This window comes from Hesperophylax consimilis, chromosome 12, assembly GCF_061612785.1.
Source record: "Hesperophylax consimilis isolate HC1 chromosome 12, BYU_Hcon_1.0, whole genome shotgun sequence".
Lineage (NCBI taxonomy): Eukaryota > Metazoa > Arthropoda > Insecta > Trichoptera > Limnephilidae > Hesperophylax > Hesperophylax consimilis.
In genome coordinates this window covers 1,062,855-1,082,023 of record NC_142847.1, presented here as the reverse complement: position 1 = coordinate 1,082,023, position 19,169 = coordinate 1,062,855, and the positions used below count along the sequence as shown (strand labels likewise).

At 32.8% G+C, this 19,169-nt stretch overlaps 1 protein-coding gene across 1 annotated transcript in view; it reads left to right on the top strand.

The window, feature by feature from the left end:
- The first annotated feature begins 131 nt into the window (after window positions 1–131).
- The window catches only part of LOC149418983 (uncharacterized), a 43,874-nt gene continuing 24,836 nt past the window's right edge, over window positions 132–19,169 (top strand). The window contains exon 1 of the mRNA XM_089638024.1: window positions 132–443. The gene's annotated coding sequence lies outside the window, so the exon portion shown is untranslated. The remainder of the gene's footprint in view (window positions 444–19,169) is intronic.

Here is a 19,169-nt window from a genome sequence, read left to right as displayed (position 1 = left end):
CGGCCGCATCGAAAGACCTTTACCCCTTCCAACACTCTTCGAGAGAGGCGTGAAGTCGCTTCAGAAAATACACCCACCGTTGAAACTAGTAAACACTCAAGCAGGCGTCTAGTTCCTACCTTTCTGGCATTGAGTATTGGTAGAGTTGGTCAGTTAGTCGCTTCTCATTGATACAGTCGGTCAGTTCGTATTCTCGGTCAGTCGGCGCCAGTTTTCTGCTCTGAGATTACTTGCGCGCGTTTTTTCTCAGGTGGCACGATAATTCAAAATAATTTGAACGCGCGCGCGCGACGTTCTGTGAGCTCATTTGTTTTTCACGCAAGTTTCGTTAATACATCGCTAAAAATAAGCACCTATTTGTGTGGATTTTTATAGCGCGAGTGTGTGTTTATCAAGTGGCATATTTTTGGGATATTAACTGGTTATTTTACCAGAAAATAAAGGTATAAACACATTTTTACATTATCAAAAACATGAACACACTAATAAATGTTTTATTTTGTAATTTTTTATCATTTAAAGAGGCTGTATTTGTTATTACTAACATGTTTTCATTAAAATATGTCGCTAAAAATAAGTTCCTACAAATGTCTGAATTTTTATAGCCCGAGTGTATAGTTATAAATCAAGGTTTTCCATCAATAATACGTTATTTCTTCACGTGTGCCACTGATGATAAACCAATAAAAGTGTGTTGTGAGCGAATCCGTGTTCCCGAAGTTAGGCTACATTTATCCTTACTTTTTCCAAAATTGATCAAATATTTGCGAGTAACCAAATTTAATTATGGTAACCGCTACACTTTTAGGCCTGAATTATGTAAATTACACTTTGTTTTAACAATTACTACAATAAACAACTGTTTACATGCACAAAATAGGTTATTGAGTTCTTAGTTTGGGTTAATTACGTAGTTTAGAAGTATTTAGATTAAAACGAAACTTTTGCAAGTGTCATTACATACTAAAAAAGTCCAAAATTGCGGCAAAGGGATCGTCTTACAAGGTAAATTTTGAACTATGATAGAATTAAAATGGATTTAAAATGCATCTTTTCCCATCTCTCCCAATGTAAGCAGTTGTTTATTTTAGTAATAGATTATTGGGTTCTTAGTTTGGGTTCATTAAGTAATTTATACGTATTAAGATTGAAACAAAACTTTCGCAAGTTTACATTCTAAAAAAAGTCCAAAAATGCCGCAAAGGGATCGTTTTTTGAGATAAATTTTGAACAGTGGTCGAATAAAAATTGAATTATAATACATCTTTACCATCTCTCCCGACGTAAATAGTTGTTTCTTGTAGTAATTAAGTTAAAACGAAGCTTTCTTTCAAATCGGTATAGATCAGTCTAGATATTGTCTATTCAGTGACGTGTAAGAATTCATTTGAAGAAAGTATTACAAATGAACTCGGCTTGTATCCATATAAGGTTGGCAATCATTTATTTCTCGTGTTGATTTCTAGAACCAAAAGCATTTATTACAAGTAGAAGTAACCATAATTATTACATTTCTGTAAGTAAGTCTCATAAAAACAACTTAAAAATACGTTTTTATGACCATCTGTTCAAAATTTTATGAAAATTTTAATGAAGCAACTACGTAAATATTTTGGTGGATGGATAATTGACAGCGTAGCGAAGGCCTGTTTTAACTCCCGTAAATTAGTTTGTATGTTCCGTCACCGTTTCAAAGATGGTGGCTGTTTTAATTATTCAGTAAAAAAATTTCAGATGTGAAATCGCTTTGTTTATTTGGATTTTCTTATTCGTATTTTTTTTTCAATATTACACTGAGAAAAATTACTTGAATATTGCTATTTTATTAAAAATCTCTTCAAATTAATCGTAATCCAGTTAAATACGGGATTGCAGGCCCTTGACGAATGAATTGATAGGTTTCCTAATAATAAACTTTCAATAAAATACAAATAAATAAAATTATCACGATGTCGAAACAGGTGTTCACGGCCGGCATAGTCCAGTGGTAACGCATTAGACTGCCATTCCGAAGGTCGCGGGTTCGAACCCGGCGTGCGCAAATAAATTTTATTTGATTAATTTGTGTTATTTCACAATTAATTAATTAAAATAATATATAGTATATTTGCGGCACGTTCCAGAGTGGAAGATACTACCAGTATCGCCCTGGTGTAAGACCACCATTCAGAATTGAAACGTTGCTCCAAATGGCTTTAGCCGTGTTAGATCGAGCTAGTGACTAGATCTGAATAGCCAGGTACTTCCCCACCTTCCTCTTTCCCTTCCCCACTTACCTTCAGCCTCACAACACCCCCCAATTGGGGATGCCATAGTCTCACTGGCTCCAGACGGGAGCAGTTGGGACTCTTGTGAGGTATTCACTATAAAAAAAAAAAAATAAAATAAAATAAAAAACCTAATATTTCCGTATTTCGTCATTCCATGAACACGGGTTCCGATATATTGAGAATTTTTACCAAAATTTAATCAAGAAACGGCCTGAAATCCCGTTTTTACCGGATTACAAATAATTTGAAGAGATTTTTAATAAGTTAGAAAATATCATGTTTCTCCGTACATGATACTTACCTGCGTAAAGAAAGTTTGAAAAAAGAATTGTCATTGAGATTGTAACGTTTCTTTGTGCAAATTATGAAATACTTTATATGAAAATATTACTAAAAATATAATACGGCTTATAATTAAGTCGGTAGGTATTTAAATACAAGTGTTTTGTAACAAATAGATACAATGATATGCTTCTTGGGATCTCCCGTGCTGAGGATTTCATTTACATATGATTAAAATTTAGTAGTATGGATAATATAAAGTAATTATAAATATACTAAATATACGAAAGAGAGATTACTTTTTTCTGAAATAATTATAAACACAAAACATGCCATTTTTTGTTCAGTTGAGTGGTTTCGGTTTCAGAGTTTATTTTGTGTCAGTATATTATCTATTTCTGATCTTCCTATATTTTTACTAGCTTTTTATTTGAAATTTAAATGTTAAAATATTGTTGTGAGTTTTGAATGAGAGTAGGATTTCGTTGTAGAGTTTAGTACCATTGTATAGGAAGCGTTTTTGACAAATGTTTTATTTTTAGTTTCTTATTGGATATGTTTTTGACCTTGAGATCTAGTGTTTTTAATATACGTGTTTTTTGTTGTTTCTTGTATTCCATATATATATATATATATATATTTTTTATTTGGTACAATATTTTTTACATTTCAAAGTTTTCCAGTAATGTTGGCCTCACTGGGTGGCTTGCCCGTGCTGAGGCCTAATTGCCCGTGCTGAAGCCTATTTATGAATATAAGGAGTATTGTTTTAGAATAGAATTGTTTAATTGACATGATGTTAAGTTTGTTAAAGATTTCGTCAGTGCTAGTTCTTACAGGGACTTTCAGGATTATTTTAATTGTGACTTTTTGGGTTTCAATAAGCGATTTAAAGATATTATGGAGAAAATGAAGGTTTTCATATCTATTGACTTAACATAGATGTAGTAATTTCTAGCAACGTTTTGTTTGTGATTAGATGCCTCTCACGGGAGCGACATCTGCTGATAGAATTCAAACATACAAGATACTCATTTAATTAAATTAGATTTGCGAAAAAACCCACGTCTGTTTAGTTTATCATGATTTGAACCCGTGACCTCTGATCTCAGAGTCAATTTTCTTACCGATGAGCCATTATTTACAGTTTCAGATTTATCAGAAATCTGATAAATGTTTCGTTCCAACACATACTTTTAAATTAGGTATCAAGAGTCCCAACTGCTTCCAACCGTCTGGAGCAAGTGAGTCTATGGCATCTCAAATTGGGGTATGTTGTGAGGCTGATGGGAAAGCGGAAGGTGGGGAAGTACCTGGCTATTCAGATCTTGTCACCAAACACGGCTAAAGCCATTTCAAGCAACTTGACATTTCTGAATGGTGCTCTTACACCAGCGCTATACTGAGAGTATCTTTACTATGTTATATGTTAACTTATTTGGTTTATAACCTAACCTTTTTCAGGACAGAATTATATTTAAATCACCTAGTGTAGACAATTATAATATCAAAAACACTAATTTCGGTTGTGTGTCTGTCTGTTACTCTACTTTAATCAACTCTACAACTCGGATTCGCTTTAAATTGATGTCATTTTCATAATGTTTGTGTTTTGACAATTCAAACTAGCAATAAGTACTAGTGTGAACCTACGATATAATATTTTTAACAGAAAATTATTTCAAATGCCGTTTTCAAAATTGGAACTGATTTGTCGACAATTAAAATGAAGCGCGTAAAAATAACATTATGTATTATGGATTGCATCAATAGTTTGTTATATATAGACAGGTATTTACTGCTCCGTAGTAAGCGTTCAAAAAGAAGAAGAAGATGGTTTTAAAGGGAGATATTTAAATACAAATGTTAGAGGAAGCGCGCTAATATTTAAAAAAAAAGCAATAATATTTAAGCGAAAATTGTGAAAATATTTAACAAAACATGACTCCTTTAAAATAGAGAAAAAATCTCTCGACAAATGCCTGAGTTGCATTTAAAGATAAACGGTCAATTTTTTCATGTGAACAGAACAAAAAGTGTTTTTAATAATTTTCGGAGCAAATCTTGCGATTTTTTCTACCGAGGGAATTTCATGTAATTACCGTTTCGACTCAACTAATGCTAGGTATTTTCTTAAAAAACAACATATGTTGAAGAGAAATATGTTATAAATAAACCGTAGAAATTCGGAAAGCGGGGACTTAAGTATCTACTTTATTCCTTTAAAACCGAATTTGTTCGGGAACACCCCCCTCCCACTATAAAAAATAAAATTAGATAACATAATTTTTCGAAGACAAACTTCCTTTTTTTGTGATGTTTTTTTCTCACCAAAGAAGGCGGCTTACCTCGCAAGGAATTACGTCACACGACTTGTCATACGAAAACGTGTTTTGATCGCATCGGTATTCCCGTATTTACATTTTACGTAATATTCTTTAAAAAATACCAACCATGTCTGCCGTACAGTTTTACGACGCGCGCCGCTTGCATTCAATTGTTTTCTTGGCTTTGAAATTAAGAACAATTTCAGATTACTGTAGATTATAATTTAGATACAATTTAAATTTAGATTTCCAATCATAAAAACAACCAAGATATGTCAATATATATTTTTTAATATTTATTAGCTGGCGACTGCCCGGCGTTGCTCGGGATTATGAATGGTTTGGAGTAAAATTTTGAGATTGTGAATTTTAGTGAACCTGAAAACTGGGTCTATTAGATATGCACAAATTCTTTCTTAACAATTCAAATTTTTAAATTTTCAGCGGAATTGGTCCAGTAGTTTTGCAGTTAATAGAGCACAAACATAAAACATTCAATTTTATATACATATATGAATATTATTGCAGTTCTAATCCAATCCATTCCACACAAAGCAAGAGCAAAATAAACGAATAAACAAAATCTACCAAAATAAATCATTTAAAAATGACTTCATTCTTCAATAATGGAGTCATTTATTATTTATATATTCACGTGTGCTGAAAGTATTCCTGAAAAATATATGACGAATTGTTAACAATGCATTCAGAATTTATTTGTCGTTTGTTCCGGATTCTAACAAAGAACATGTCCTTCAGGGTCACAGCAAACACGATTATTTACACACGTCGTGAGTTTTGTACTTTTTTTTATTTATTGTGTACTCGCACAGTGCATACATGTATTGCTAAAAGTTCGTAAATAAGTATAATTCAGCCTTACTAATAAAATCACTTCACAGCCGTTAAGCGTTGATTTTGTTACATGAAGACTATTCAATTTCTATTTCGAATTATTACTAATAAAAAAATCTCAAATTGGGCTGCGAAAAAACTAGCAACATTGAATTTTGGCAATAAGGTAATAATCTTTCTCGAGAATATGACATTTTTGATTAGTGAATAGTTATGTTTGATTCAAATTATGTTTCTGTTTACAATTTATATTCTAATGACCTATTCACTATTATATTTTGTGTTATTTTTCACCAATATGGTGTCATGTTAGCTTAAAAAAGTGAGGTTATTTCAGACTTATTATTTTTTAATTGAATTTCACCGCGTAAATTTAATAAAACTACCTTGAAAGTGATATTTTTAATAACATAAATGCCTTATGCATGGTAGGTAAATACAATTTCTTTTAAAACATCGTTTATATTGTAACAAAACGATTAAAAACATTGTTATCAACCTTTTTTGGATGGATAAGCAATGTATATATCTTTCCATGAACTATTTCATGTCAGTTTCTATATTAGTAAGGTTTTCACGTATACGGTCATTTATAAATTGAATAAAATTTTCACCAGGCTCTTTAGTGAGGCGACATAAAAAAATTCGCTCATAATTTTAATACGATATTCGACAAGTATTGAAGCAACGGGCAAAACGTTAAGAGTACGTTAGAAATTATTGTGAATCCATTTCTCTTCCTTTCTCCACAATTTATTTACTTTAATTGTTTGTTCGTGGGTCCATTTTGTTGGTCACCCAAAAGGTTTTTAAGTTAATTATATTTCAAGATATCGCCGCCATAAAACCGGTGCTGAATAAGTTTAAAATATTGCAAATGTTTTTGTATTGTTACTTCGTTCCGGATGACCTTACGCAAGTCGATAAAAGCGACGTAAAATATTTAATATTTTTTATTTTACAACCGGTCTTGACTCTACAAAAATGCATATAGTTAATAGATTGAAAGCGATTTAATAATTCAAATACATGATTAATTTTAATGCAAATCCATTATTTCCAAATACATCAGCTGTTTAGAGTATTGATTTTTTGAATGAATAAATAAATTAATTAATGGATGGAACACTTAAAGTGGAAGTTAACCCACTTCCCGACATCCGATCGAGCTGAAACTCATCAAATAGACTCGCAGTTGATGACAATGCATTATATCAACTTTTGGTGGCACGCTGAAATTATAAAAATTTACAGCAATATTCGAAATAATCTTGGTATTATCCATTTAGGATTTGGCATAAGTGATAGCGCTGTTTACTAATTTTAGTCGGTCCGTGGGGAGGACCTTCCCCGGGGGGGAGGTTCATTCCTTATTCAAAAAAAATGTAACGTATTTTTAAATACAAAATAAAAATAATTCTTCTTTAATATAGTTGTGGATATGCGGTGATTTAACTCACACTCCAGTATTACCACTGATTTGATAATACACACTAGAAATGCCTTCCTTGTAGATTTGAATGGAAATCAATTTCGCTTTTTTATTGAAACATTGGAACATATTTTTTTATAAAATATGATTGGTAATTTGAGCTTCCTTAGATACTTTACCCGTGCTGAAGCCTCCTTTTTACAATGCTATGTGACAAATTATGTAGGTAAATAATAATGTACTGCATTGAAATTGTGCTAATTAAACGAATTTAAATGAAATTAAATAAAGTCACTCTCATAATGTAAAATGGAGTAACTATCTAAATAAAAGCTATATCTTTCACACTTGCCTGACATCGTATATCGCCATCTCACTTGATCGAAATGAAATTATGAAGATAAAACCCAGTTCTGCATATGAAATTTAAGCAAAGAATGATCAGACTTTTGTATCACAATACATGCCCACATCACATTTCTTGTTCTTCTTTAGTCTATGAGTATAACTTATCTTTTTGGCACCCACGAAGAAGAATAAATCATTATTTGTTCATTCTTAATTCACCCACAAATTTAAAACCTGTCTTTGTTAGCTATGAACCGGAAAATACAGATAAGGCGTCCATTATAAATAACGTTTTAACATTTTTTGTTTGAACTTTTAACAAGTGAAACGACAAACCGTAGACAAAAAATATTGTATTTGTTTATTTTTTATCTTTCACCTGCTCTCACCTCATTGAAAAGCAAATTTAGTTACCTGTATATGTAATATTATTCATATATTCATTGAAGACAATATTAGCGATTCTAAAACTAAAATTTGAAACCGAAAAATCAGAAAAGACACCGTCGCAACTAGGAATTGAACCGTAAACGGATTGAACTCTACTACTGAGTTAATCCAATCATATTTAACTGTATCGTACATCGACTTAGAACTTCATTATTTTAATTTTCTTAACGCAAATTTTTACTAGATCCTATCTCTATGTTTGATCGCAAGAATCTTCTCGAACTAATTGCAATCTAGATAGTGTCTTCGAGAAACATATCCATTTTTAATTATAAGCAATAATTAGTCATCCGAAATACTAATACAAATTGAAAACATCTCCCGAGTAAAAATAAATGCCGCCAACGGGAAATGGACCCGTGCCTTCTGATGTCCGGTCAGGTGCTCTGTATACACTGAGCTATGTCGGCTTATTTCCAACCCGCCAAATGATTCAATACGTACTAGTACCTCAATCAACAATTACTGCTTATTATATTTTTTCACCTGTAAACAACCCACTTTATTTTTGTAGGAAAGGCTTTGTTAGTGCTAAATTTCTCACTAGATGGCGTCGAGACATATTATATCTTCATTTATTGGTGAAATATTTTTTGACTTGTCAAATATTATTATTTTTTAATCATAAACTAATGTTTATAAGACAAGGTTTTATGCATAGCATAAAGGATAACAAATAATTATAAGCAATAATTAGTCGCCTGAAATATCAATACAAATTGAAAATATCTCCTGAGTAAAAATAAATGCCGCCAACGGGAATTGAACCCGTGCCTTCTGATATCCGGTCATAAAACCTTGTCTTATAAATGTTTTTATTTAATGTGCGACATCTATTAGCTCTTTTGCAAGTCTAGGATGTTATTTATGTTGCGATTGCAATCGCTAGACTACTTTTATATGAGGAATCTAAGTCATTTTTTACGTATGTAGAGTAAAAATAAAATAATTAAAAAAAGGAAATATATACTGTGCTTAAGTGGAATAATCTTCGTCATCAGCAGTATTTCTTCAGTGTTGTGAATACGTAGAGAAACCGAAAGCAATTTTTACGTGAGGATTTTTATATTTAAGCTCGCGCACCCCATGAAAAATCACGATATGTAAAGCATAATTTAATGAAGCATTTTTTATTTTTAAAAATATATGTTATCGTAAATTTGTAAAAAAGCATTGCAACGGTAGAGAATTGAACCCCTGCTTGAACGGCAACTACTCTGCAACACCACCAAGTATTGTATGAACGGCGGAATAAATTCAATATATTAATAATTATTTCTTTTTCATTTTTTTTAAATGTTACGTTTATACATCTGAAATTATATTGGTCAAGGCTGTATACATGTTTTATTCAATTTTGATTTGTTAATATGATTGATAATTAAGGTATCTCAAAAAAACACAAAACCTACCAAGGTTCGTAAATCAAAAATTTCACGCGCATGTCGATTGCGCACACTTGGGCCATATCCGGATAAACATACGCATGACTTAGTGTAAGTGTGCGCACTCTACTTTCTATCAGCTCTTAGGCTCAAAAGAACCTATCATGAAGTTTTCTAACATTTATCTGTAAACATTAAACACGAGATGAATTATGTATATTACGCTTCAAAATATGTTTGTAGAGGAAAAAGTTTATTATTCAATTAAGTGTGGTATACCTGTAATTAAATATTTTCTTGTGGATTTAACTACATGATGTCATATTATTTAAGTATTACATCTTTATAAGATGACTTCATAACCGCGGTAACCGATACATTAACTCTGTCAAAAGTCTAATAAATAATACTAAATGAACGTTGAACAGTTATCTGTCGGTAAATTAAATAACCGACGAAGAAATGACATTTAAATGGCAATTAACCAGCGGTTACCGGAATAGAATCGGCCTTCCCAATTAACGGTACTCGGCTAAATTACCAACGCGGATAGACGAGTTTTTTCCAACTAGAACCTTACGCCAACAGGAGGCTGGGATTGCAAACTAGACGCCCGAGGATGTTATCTAGCTATTCGATTACAAAATATACACATAAACAGATACCTGTACATGTACACACTCGTATAAGAACATAATATGTTTAAGTTAGTCCCAAGGGATTGTCTGCACGTCATCGAAGATCGTCCTAAAATGCGTTCAAACATACCTTCTTTCTTACACGACTTGCATAAAAACTAAAAAGACTATTCACTTCTTAAATCATTTTCCCATAGAAATTTCAACGTGAGCGCATGTTACTTTCGAACTGAAGAACTTTTATGGTATTGCCAGTGGTAAAAATAAACAAAAATTAAATGCACAATAAAAATATATAAATTTGTTTTAGACCACTTTAATTTCAATTACACTCTACCGGTTTCGGAAGCACCCTTCGTCAGGAGAATATAACTCTATTATATTATTAATATTCTCCTGACCAAGGAAGGGTGCTTCCGAAACCAGTAGAGTGTAATTAAAGTTAAAGTGGTCTAAAACAAATTTGTATATTTTTATTGTAAATTATGACGAGCCACTAAGTAAATGATTATTACAAATATGAAAAATTAAGTGCTTCAATTTATAAAACATCCACAATGGTAATAAAATTCGCACACGATGAGGTAGAATAATAATTTTACCGTAAAAGTAATATGATATACTAAGTCCGGAAACTTTCGACTTATTTCAACACTTGTAACACTGAAAGCAAATGTCATCGCGCGGTGACCACCCAATTTTGAATATGTGTACATATAAATTAATATATCTAGTTTAAATTTGAATTTCAAATTAATTGAAATCGCATTCGTGTGCACTTGGCGCAGCGCTGAACCCCGACAAAACTATATTTGTTGGTATCCATATGAGATCAAGTGGCTTGGCCCGGAAATTGGAACCGGAAGCAATAATTCCTACTGAACAGATTATAGTATCTTAACCATAACCAGACAAGATTTTGACAGGTGCTTTAAAAACATCAATAGTTTCAAAATATACATCAGATCTTTTCTATTAGATTCGAGGTCATATCCATTATACCTTCTAATTCAATGGACTACTCAAACACAGATGATCCCAATTTAATATTTTGATAGAGTAGATATCTGTGATTCTGTGTTGAAACATACGCCCACATTGACAATCTTAATACTACTTGATCCCAGTATGCATCACCTCCCGAGTTTGCAAGTAGTTAAGTGTCTCAGGGGCAAACTGGCGGTATAGAAAATCACAGAGGCAGAAAACTTGTTGAATAATTTCATGCACTCACGGCCTAAAAATTCACTTTGCTTTCCCTAAAAGTGTATGTTTTCAGAGATAATCTTTGTTTTTCCGTGACGAGAAACTAAAACTTTTTTTTTTCTTCGGGTAAAATTGTTTCCGCGGTCTTCTCCTGGATTTTCAGCCAACCAAAACAACTCCTTGAATACCTGTCCAGTCCAATGTAGAGATTTTTTCTTCAACAAAATAATTTCCTGTGTCATTCACCATTCTGTCACAACTATGGCTGTTCATCCGTCTGTAAAAATCGTTTGGAGAAAATCCCTGCTTTGTGTGCAACGAATTATTTGCGGGCAACAATCGTTATTAAATGTGTTATCTATTTCGGTTGCAAGTCTATCTGTGAGTTAATGTAACTCTGGTTCAATGAACCCGGATTTGTTTTGAGTTTAATCTCATTTTCAATATTGGAACTGATGTGTCAAGAATTCAAAGAAGCCACAAGATAATATTTTTAACCAGAAAATTAAACAAAGTCTACAGGAAGACAAATCGATTTTTGTCCTTTATTGATAAAATATCAATTTAAGATTGTTTTATCGATTTGCTTGACGTTATAAAGTATTATCTTAAAGTTTTCAAAGTATTAATGCAAAAATATTCGGATTTTCACAAACACATCGACATCATGATAGTATATTCCTAATATAGGTACTAAAAATGTTTGGATTTTCACAAACACATCGGTATCATGACAATATATTCGTAATTTACTAAAAGTTTATCAGGAAACCTGTTAATTCATTCGTGAGGCCTGCAATCCCGTTTTTTTGCAGAATTACCAAGAATTTTAAGAGATTCTTAATTAAATAGCAACAGTCATTTTTACTAGTGTTTATTTGAAATGAGTTTTGGCTCTGTCGTGTATGTCCAGTTTAAGAGATGCTCAATTTTATTATTTTTTTTTTTTTCGATCGTCCGCCCCTGAATTGTTCTAGTGAGATGAGTTCTTGTATGATTGCATTAGCAAGATGCGAGGATTTGTGTTTTGCGCATAAATGACATCACATCTCTGTGAGTATATTAGTTAATTCTTTCGTCACCACGAAGATTTCTTGAAGGTCTTCGTACTAAAAAATGCATACCTGTTCTATTCAATTTGTTCCAATATTAATCACTTGTTCCCGTACACAAGACTTGAGACTTTAAATAAAGCACGGAACACGAAACCAATTGACTTTTAAACTCAATTAAGGTGTTTTGTTTTAAAATGTTTTATTTTACAATGTTATATAATATAAGCTCCTAGCGGGGACTTTTAAATGGTTTGTGGTAACGTTTTGAAAATGTGAATTCTAGAGTACCTGACAACTGGGTGCATTTTTAAGGTGGAAATAATATTATTTTATTTTAATTATTAGTTTTTTTTCACTTGATCGTGCCATGTCCTCAAGCGTCCTCGACCTATTCAACCATTCGCTTCCAAGTTATACATACATTCCCCTTACACCTCTTTCTTCTTTCATCACACGTCTCATTTTACCACAAATAATTATTTGATTCATGTCTTCCTCGGGCATCCCCGACTTTTTCTACCATTCATTTCTTATAGTATCGTGAAATCCACATTGTTACTTTGAAAAACTACATTGTGTCGACATTAATTCGATTCCATATCTCACTCCAGTGCAGAGATAATGCGTTAAGTCTTTCTGGGGCGTTCCCTGATTTCTCCTACCTTTCAAACGACTGTCTAAACACTCCTGGCACTAATAAGAACAAACTTTGAAATTTTCAGCAGAAATTGGATGAATGGTTTAGGAACGCATACGAGACAACCGAAGAAAGGTTCATTTTTTTATAGAATAAACATGTGTATAAAGATATATACCGAATTATAAAAAATCAGCAGTAAAGTGTATATTGTAAAATAAAACAAAAGCAAAAAGTCTATACATTTTTACAGCATTTATACCGAAGAAATACAAAAAATCGATTAAGGAAAGTCATTATGTATTTTTTTATAAAAATTATTTTTTTTTTAAAAAAGACATTTTTCCACGGTTACAAATCAGCAAAGTTTGAAATCCTCCTGCGGGCATCGTTATAGTTTCACATTGTTCAATGATTGCGGAATTAATTAGCGGAGGATTGAAAGAATTGATTGACCTAACGCATGTCTCACTGACTGGTTCATTTTTAAGAGGCTACAAGCCAAAAATGTGTACATGCTTGGTATACCTTATATTGTAGGTAATAGGCATTAAAATCGCTTGACATACGGAGTCCAGAAACAAAAAGCTAGCAATCCATAATGAAGTGCTGATACCTACCCTGACGTATGGCAGTGAGGCATGGAACTGGCGAGGAAGGATGAAAGTAGACTGAATGCTGTAGAAATGAGATCCATGAGTATGTGTGATAAAACCACGTATGATTGTGTGAGAAATGTAATCCGCAAAGAATGTAAGGCTGGTGTAAGCGTAATGAGTAAGATTAAGAAAGGGAGGCTCAGATGGTTTGGGCTTGTAGAGCGAATGAACGAAGAAAGAAGTGTTAGGAGAATATATGACGCAAATGTTTAAGGTAGAGGAAGTCGGGGCGTCCGAGTAAGATATAGCACGACCAAGTGAATCAAATACTTGAAAAAAATCATGTTAAAATTCATTATTCATGTTCGCGTCAGGAATAATAAAAGAGTACAAAGAGTGTTTGCCAAGTCTATGCTGTTTGGCGGTCCGTCCTCTCTGCCTACTCCTGCTGCGAAATGGTGTGATGGTTAGTTAGAGGTATCAAACATATTTTTATGAAATCATTTTATTTCGAAAATGTATAATGACCTTCTAACTATTGCGTAAGCATCTGGATTACGCTGTTCCAACAACTAATGGGCGCTTTACACTATCCTTTTTTCATAAAGATCCCTGGAAACTAAAATAATACAAACTATATTAAAATATATAGTATACTTGCGGCACGTTCCGGAGTGGAAGATACTCTCAGTATCGGCGTGGTGTTAGACCTCCATTCAGAATTGAAACGTTGCTTGAAATGGCTTTACCCGTTTTTGGTGACCAGATCTGACTAGCGAGGTACTTCCCCACTTTCCTATTCATACCTATACCTCAATTGGGGATACTATAGTCTCATTGGCTCCAGATGGTTGGGAGCGGTTGGGACTTTTGTGCGGTATTCACATATTTTTTACACCCTGTATTATAGACGTTTTTTCAGCACTTTAAATTAAAAACGAAATAAACAGCAACATTTCCACACAGTATTTATTGTACTTACGTAAAACGATGGCGGATGACAGACGTCAAATAATGTCCGACATGTACGAAAATTGGAACTCTTGAAAATTGGTAATATGAAAACTGGACGAAAAGAAAACATCGTGTAAATACACAAAAACCCTATCCAACCATTGATTAAAATTTCCAGATCAACGGCTCCTTTCCAACATAAACAAATAACCCAACAGACCCAATCACAACAAGGCAAGGTCAACGTCGATCATTGTTTATTTTGGAGACCTATTTAAAACACACATATAACTTGATCTTTGCTGCTGTTCGATATGGGTCAGATTGCCAAACCAACGATCGATATACTGAGGATGCTGGGATTTGAAATAGATTTTGTTTATTGCGGCTATTTTTGTTCAGAAATATCCAGATGAGTTGAAAAATAATTTGAAATGAAGGTTATTTTTTGCAAATGTTTTCTATATGTTTCGATCGAAATGTAACGCTTTGTCATAATGTTATTTAGTAAATAAATAAGTATTTTAAAACTCTGAATAGGTGAGCATTGCTTACAAAACATGTCTGCTGTATCTAAACAATAGAGGTGTTCAGAACCATTTTTTATAATTAAATGTTATAGGGTTGCTAAAAATAGGTGTGCTGCATTTGAAGAAGTGAAATATGGAACCAGTGAGACTATGATAAATAGTTAAGTTAAAACATAGATCACTGTAGAAATGTACTATATGTTTGTACAGCGCCCTTGAGGTGATTTTGCAGAAAAACGGCGCTATACAAGTCATCCAATTATTATTATTATTTATGGCATTCCCAATTGGGGTATGTTTACCATGTTGATCCCACTGTCACTGCAGCTGACCCAAAAAACGATGCCGATGGCATTTTGAACGATTATTGGTCAGCGGAGGTTAATACATGCAACTGGAGTACCTACTGCTGAGTGAAAATTGCACTCGGTCACCTTCTTATTTTTACTTTACTGTTTACGACATCGAGGAATTATTCAGACGCTTAGATAAATTACAAAATCTCTATGAATGCAATGGTATACGAAGTAGCTAGGTAGTACATAGGGTATTTAAGTGGAAAGAATTTTTCATGTATAACTTAAATTTGGATTTAAGGCAAACATACTTAACTAAAATTAAAAATTATTGAAATAAAATTATTAGGGTACAGTAAATATTTAGTACTTTTTGCGCTACTTTATTTATTTATGTTTTAAATTATACAATATAGGATGATTTTTCATTTTTAAAAATTCGATTATTCTTTTTGAAAAAAGGCGATTTCTCATTTAAAAAAGTCGATTATTCTTTTTGAAAAAAGTCGATTTTTCATTTTGAAAAAAGACGATTATTCTTTTTAAAAAAGTCGATTATTATTTATGAAAAAGTCGATTTTTCATTTTGAAATAAGTCGATTTCTAGGCATTTGGCATTTATTAACGATAATTATATAAAAAAAATTATACTACCTGCTTTGTAAATATAATGAAATATAAGTTTTAAAATTTTAAATTTTAAAAAATCATTTTGATTGGCTTTAATATATCTTACAATAATGACTTATTTATGATGGAACACAAATGGTCGAATACAAAATATTAAAAAAATTGACTTTCTTATTTTTATTTTAAAATTTGATTTTATTGAAGTAGTATTTTGGGCAAGATTGCTTTTTAATAATTACTATCAGCTCACAAAAAAATTGCCAAAAAATAAAAAAATATTTTTTAAAAGCCGATACTTTATAATTTAAAACACAAATAAATACTGCAGTACATATTCGTACTAGATATTTGCTATACCTAAATATAGCTGCCTTGAGCACTCACACAGAGCGGCTCAATATAGCACAAAAAGGAGTATTAAAGACTATACTGAAAGTTCCGCTTAGAACTCCGACAGAAGAAATATTCAAAAACTTCAATGTTTACAATGTACAGAAACTATATTCAAAAAATATTTTATTTAAACTGAAAAAAAACATATCCGAATACTCCACTGCCCAACATAAATACACAACCAGGGCAAAAAGCGAAAATATCCTGATTACTCCCAGTTTGAACACATCCTTTGGACAGAGAAATAATAAAATCCATGCTATAAAATTGTTCAATGCTCTACCAAATGAAACCAAAAAAATAAACGAAATGAGTATATTTAAAACAAAAGTCAAAACATGGCTTAGAGATCAAAGTAATAATCAACTTACAAACATTATGAAGACAATGTAAAGACAATTCAAAACTAAATACAAAAATTTAAGAAAAACTACAGGCCGCCTCAGAACAGGAAACCCTAGTGAGGAGGACTGTGAAAAAAATACAAAAAATATACTTATATTATACTTTAAACCTACATAATGTACAAATTTTGCTATTGATATTAATAAAAAAAAAACCTAGAAACAGATCCACGGGGAATCATCATACTGAATTGTTCGCTGCCATATCTCTGAGCAATCTTAACAAAAGCCACCACATTATGTTGCTGTATTACAGAATCTCATAAATTTATACATTGAAGTAAGTATAATAAATAAGAATGGTTCTATGAATGCGGCATGTGTAACACCGCCGTCGCCGCCGCCCACTGCGGGCCGCCCAGCGCCATCTGCCGCCTTGGCCGCCATCGCCGCCTATATTTAGACCCAGTGACCGCCAAATATCCAACGCATTCCTTTTAGACCTCGTAGTCAGCAAGAACCGAGCTTTTAGCTGGTCAGATGTGTGCTTTATGACTGTTATTTGTGTTGGTTTGGGATTCAAAAACAAAACTACTCTATTTTTTAGTTCAAAATCAGAAAAAAAAATATAAAAAAAAATTTATTTACTTCTCAAAGGGAGTTTATTTGTAAACAAGCGTAACGAAATCTTGCTAGATATTTTTTTTTATCATGACACCGCACAAAAGAATTCCTATCTGGTCCCCAAACACGGCCAAAGTCGTTTCAAACCACATTTTTTCTGACTAATACTGACAGTATCTACCACCCTGGAACGTACCGCAAATACACCATGTATGAATTATAATTAATATTTGTTTTAATAACACAAAATATTTAAATCAAATCACATTCCTCTTTACCATCTCCGTCCCTTCCCCACTACCTTCAGCCTAACAACATGCCTTGATTGGGGATGCCATAGCCTCACTGGCTCGGGATGGTTGAGAAGAGTTCAGCATTACGTCATTATACATTATTTGTCATGAGTCATATTAAATACTACAGAAGGATGACTAACCAAGCAAGTTCCCAATGGTTCATCATAAGATCTTGCGTCTCCGTGCGTTATCGTTCCAGCTCACATTTTCTGAACGTGTTATAAACATTACAAGACGTGAACAATACAAACGTGCTGAAAGTGAACCACAGTAACCTGGCAACGCATGATACTTTGGTACACACATCCTGACTGATATGCTCTGGTATGCGACGAATCGACTCATGGAGACGAAGAATGCATTGAACCTGGAATTTAACACGTATTAACATTTATTCATATCAAATCTCTAACATACAGTTTACATAATAATTACCAGTTATACAAAAAAATGTTAATAATAATGTAACTGTATGGGTCAGTAGTCAGTCGTAGTTCTTTGTGAACACCTCATTAGGATAACCTGTCCTGAGGTGTTCGTATGTTTTATACAAAGAGTGATTATACCGTAATAAGTGAAAACACAGCATTGCCTTTAAGAATGTCAATGAGAATTGGTTACTGTGGTTCCTACCATGGCGGCAGTATGGTAAACAGAGTGTGAAGGGACGTACTTGACTTACTTTATCCTGACATTATTTGGAATAAAAAAGTAAGTGACATTTTGGTCTCATGAGAAATTAGAGTTAATAATATTTGTAACAATGCGTTACGTACAAAGTTCCGGGTTAGTTCATGGCAGTGGTTCTCGGTAGATTTCTGCCCACACGATAGAACCGTTGCTTGGATGGTTGGTAACTTGTCATGCGCTTATAGGGCCATTGCTCGACTCCTGACAAGACTCTAGTCTAGTCTGTTCGGATATTAAAACCAACCTTATACCGCCTGATGTGTTTCTAAGAAAATCTGCTTTGAAGTATGTTACGTTAGTCAGGGTTATCTTTTAGTTACGCATAAAATAGAACCTTCCAAAATCGGATTTCCGGAAACAAGTTATACAAACGGCAAACCGTTGTTTTATAAGGTTAATAAACTATTGTAGCAGGGTTTAAAAACAATACCGACAGTAACCTCGTGGCGAACGATTTTTTTTTCCAAATTTGTTATATAAAAATCCTGTCTGTGCTAGAAATATACCTGTATCTTTTATTGCACTAAATAATCTTTCAATTTCCTTTAAAGTATCATTCATATTATTTTTACGTGATGTATTTTCATAATTATAGTCTCACAGTTGAGAACACTTCCATTATATATTACTGGCGCGGACCCATGAAAAATCTCAGGATAGTCTAGAGTTCTCGACAAATCAGTTCCAATTTTAAAAATAGCGATTAAATAATTAACCGGTAAAATATTATATTATTAGTAGGCAGTACCTACTTTATCGCTTATATCCATAGACATATCCTATGTCTGTGCTTATATCGCAATACAAACTTGTGTTTACAAAATTCAAATGGGGCGGAGATCTAAGATGTCAGACAGAGCGCTTGGCTATTGGGTTAACTGGATTTTTTATTCCATTCAATTTTTTTTGAAAGGCACTACTAGTGTTA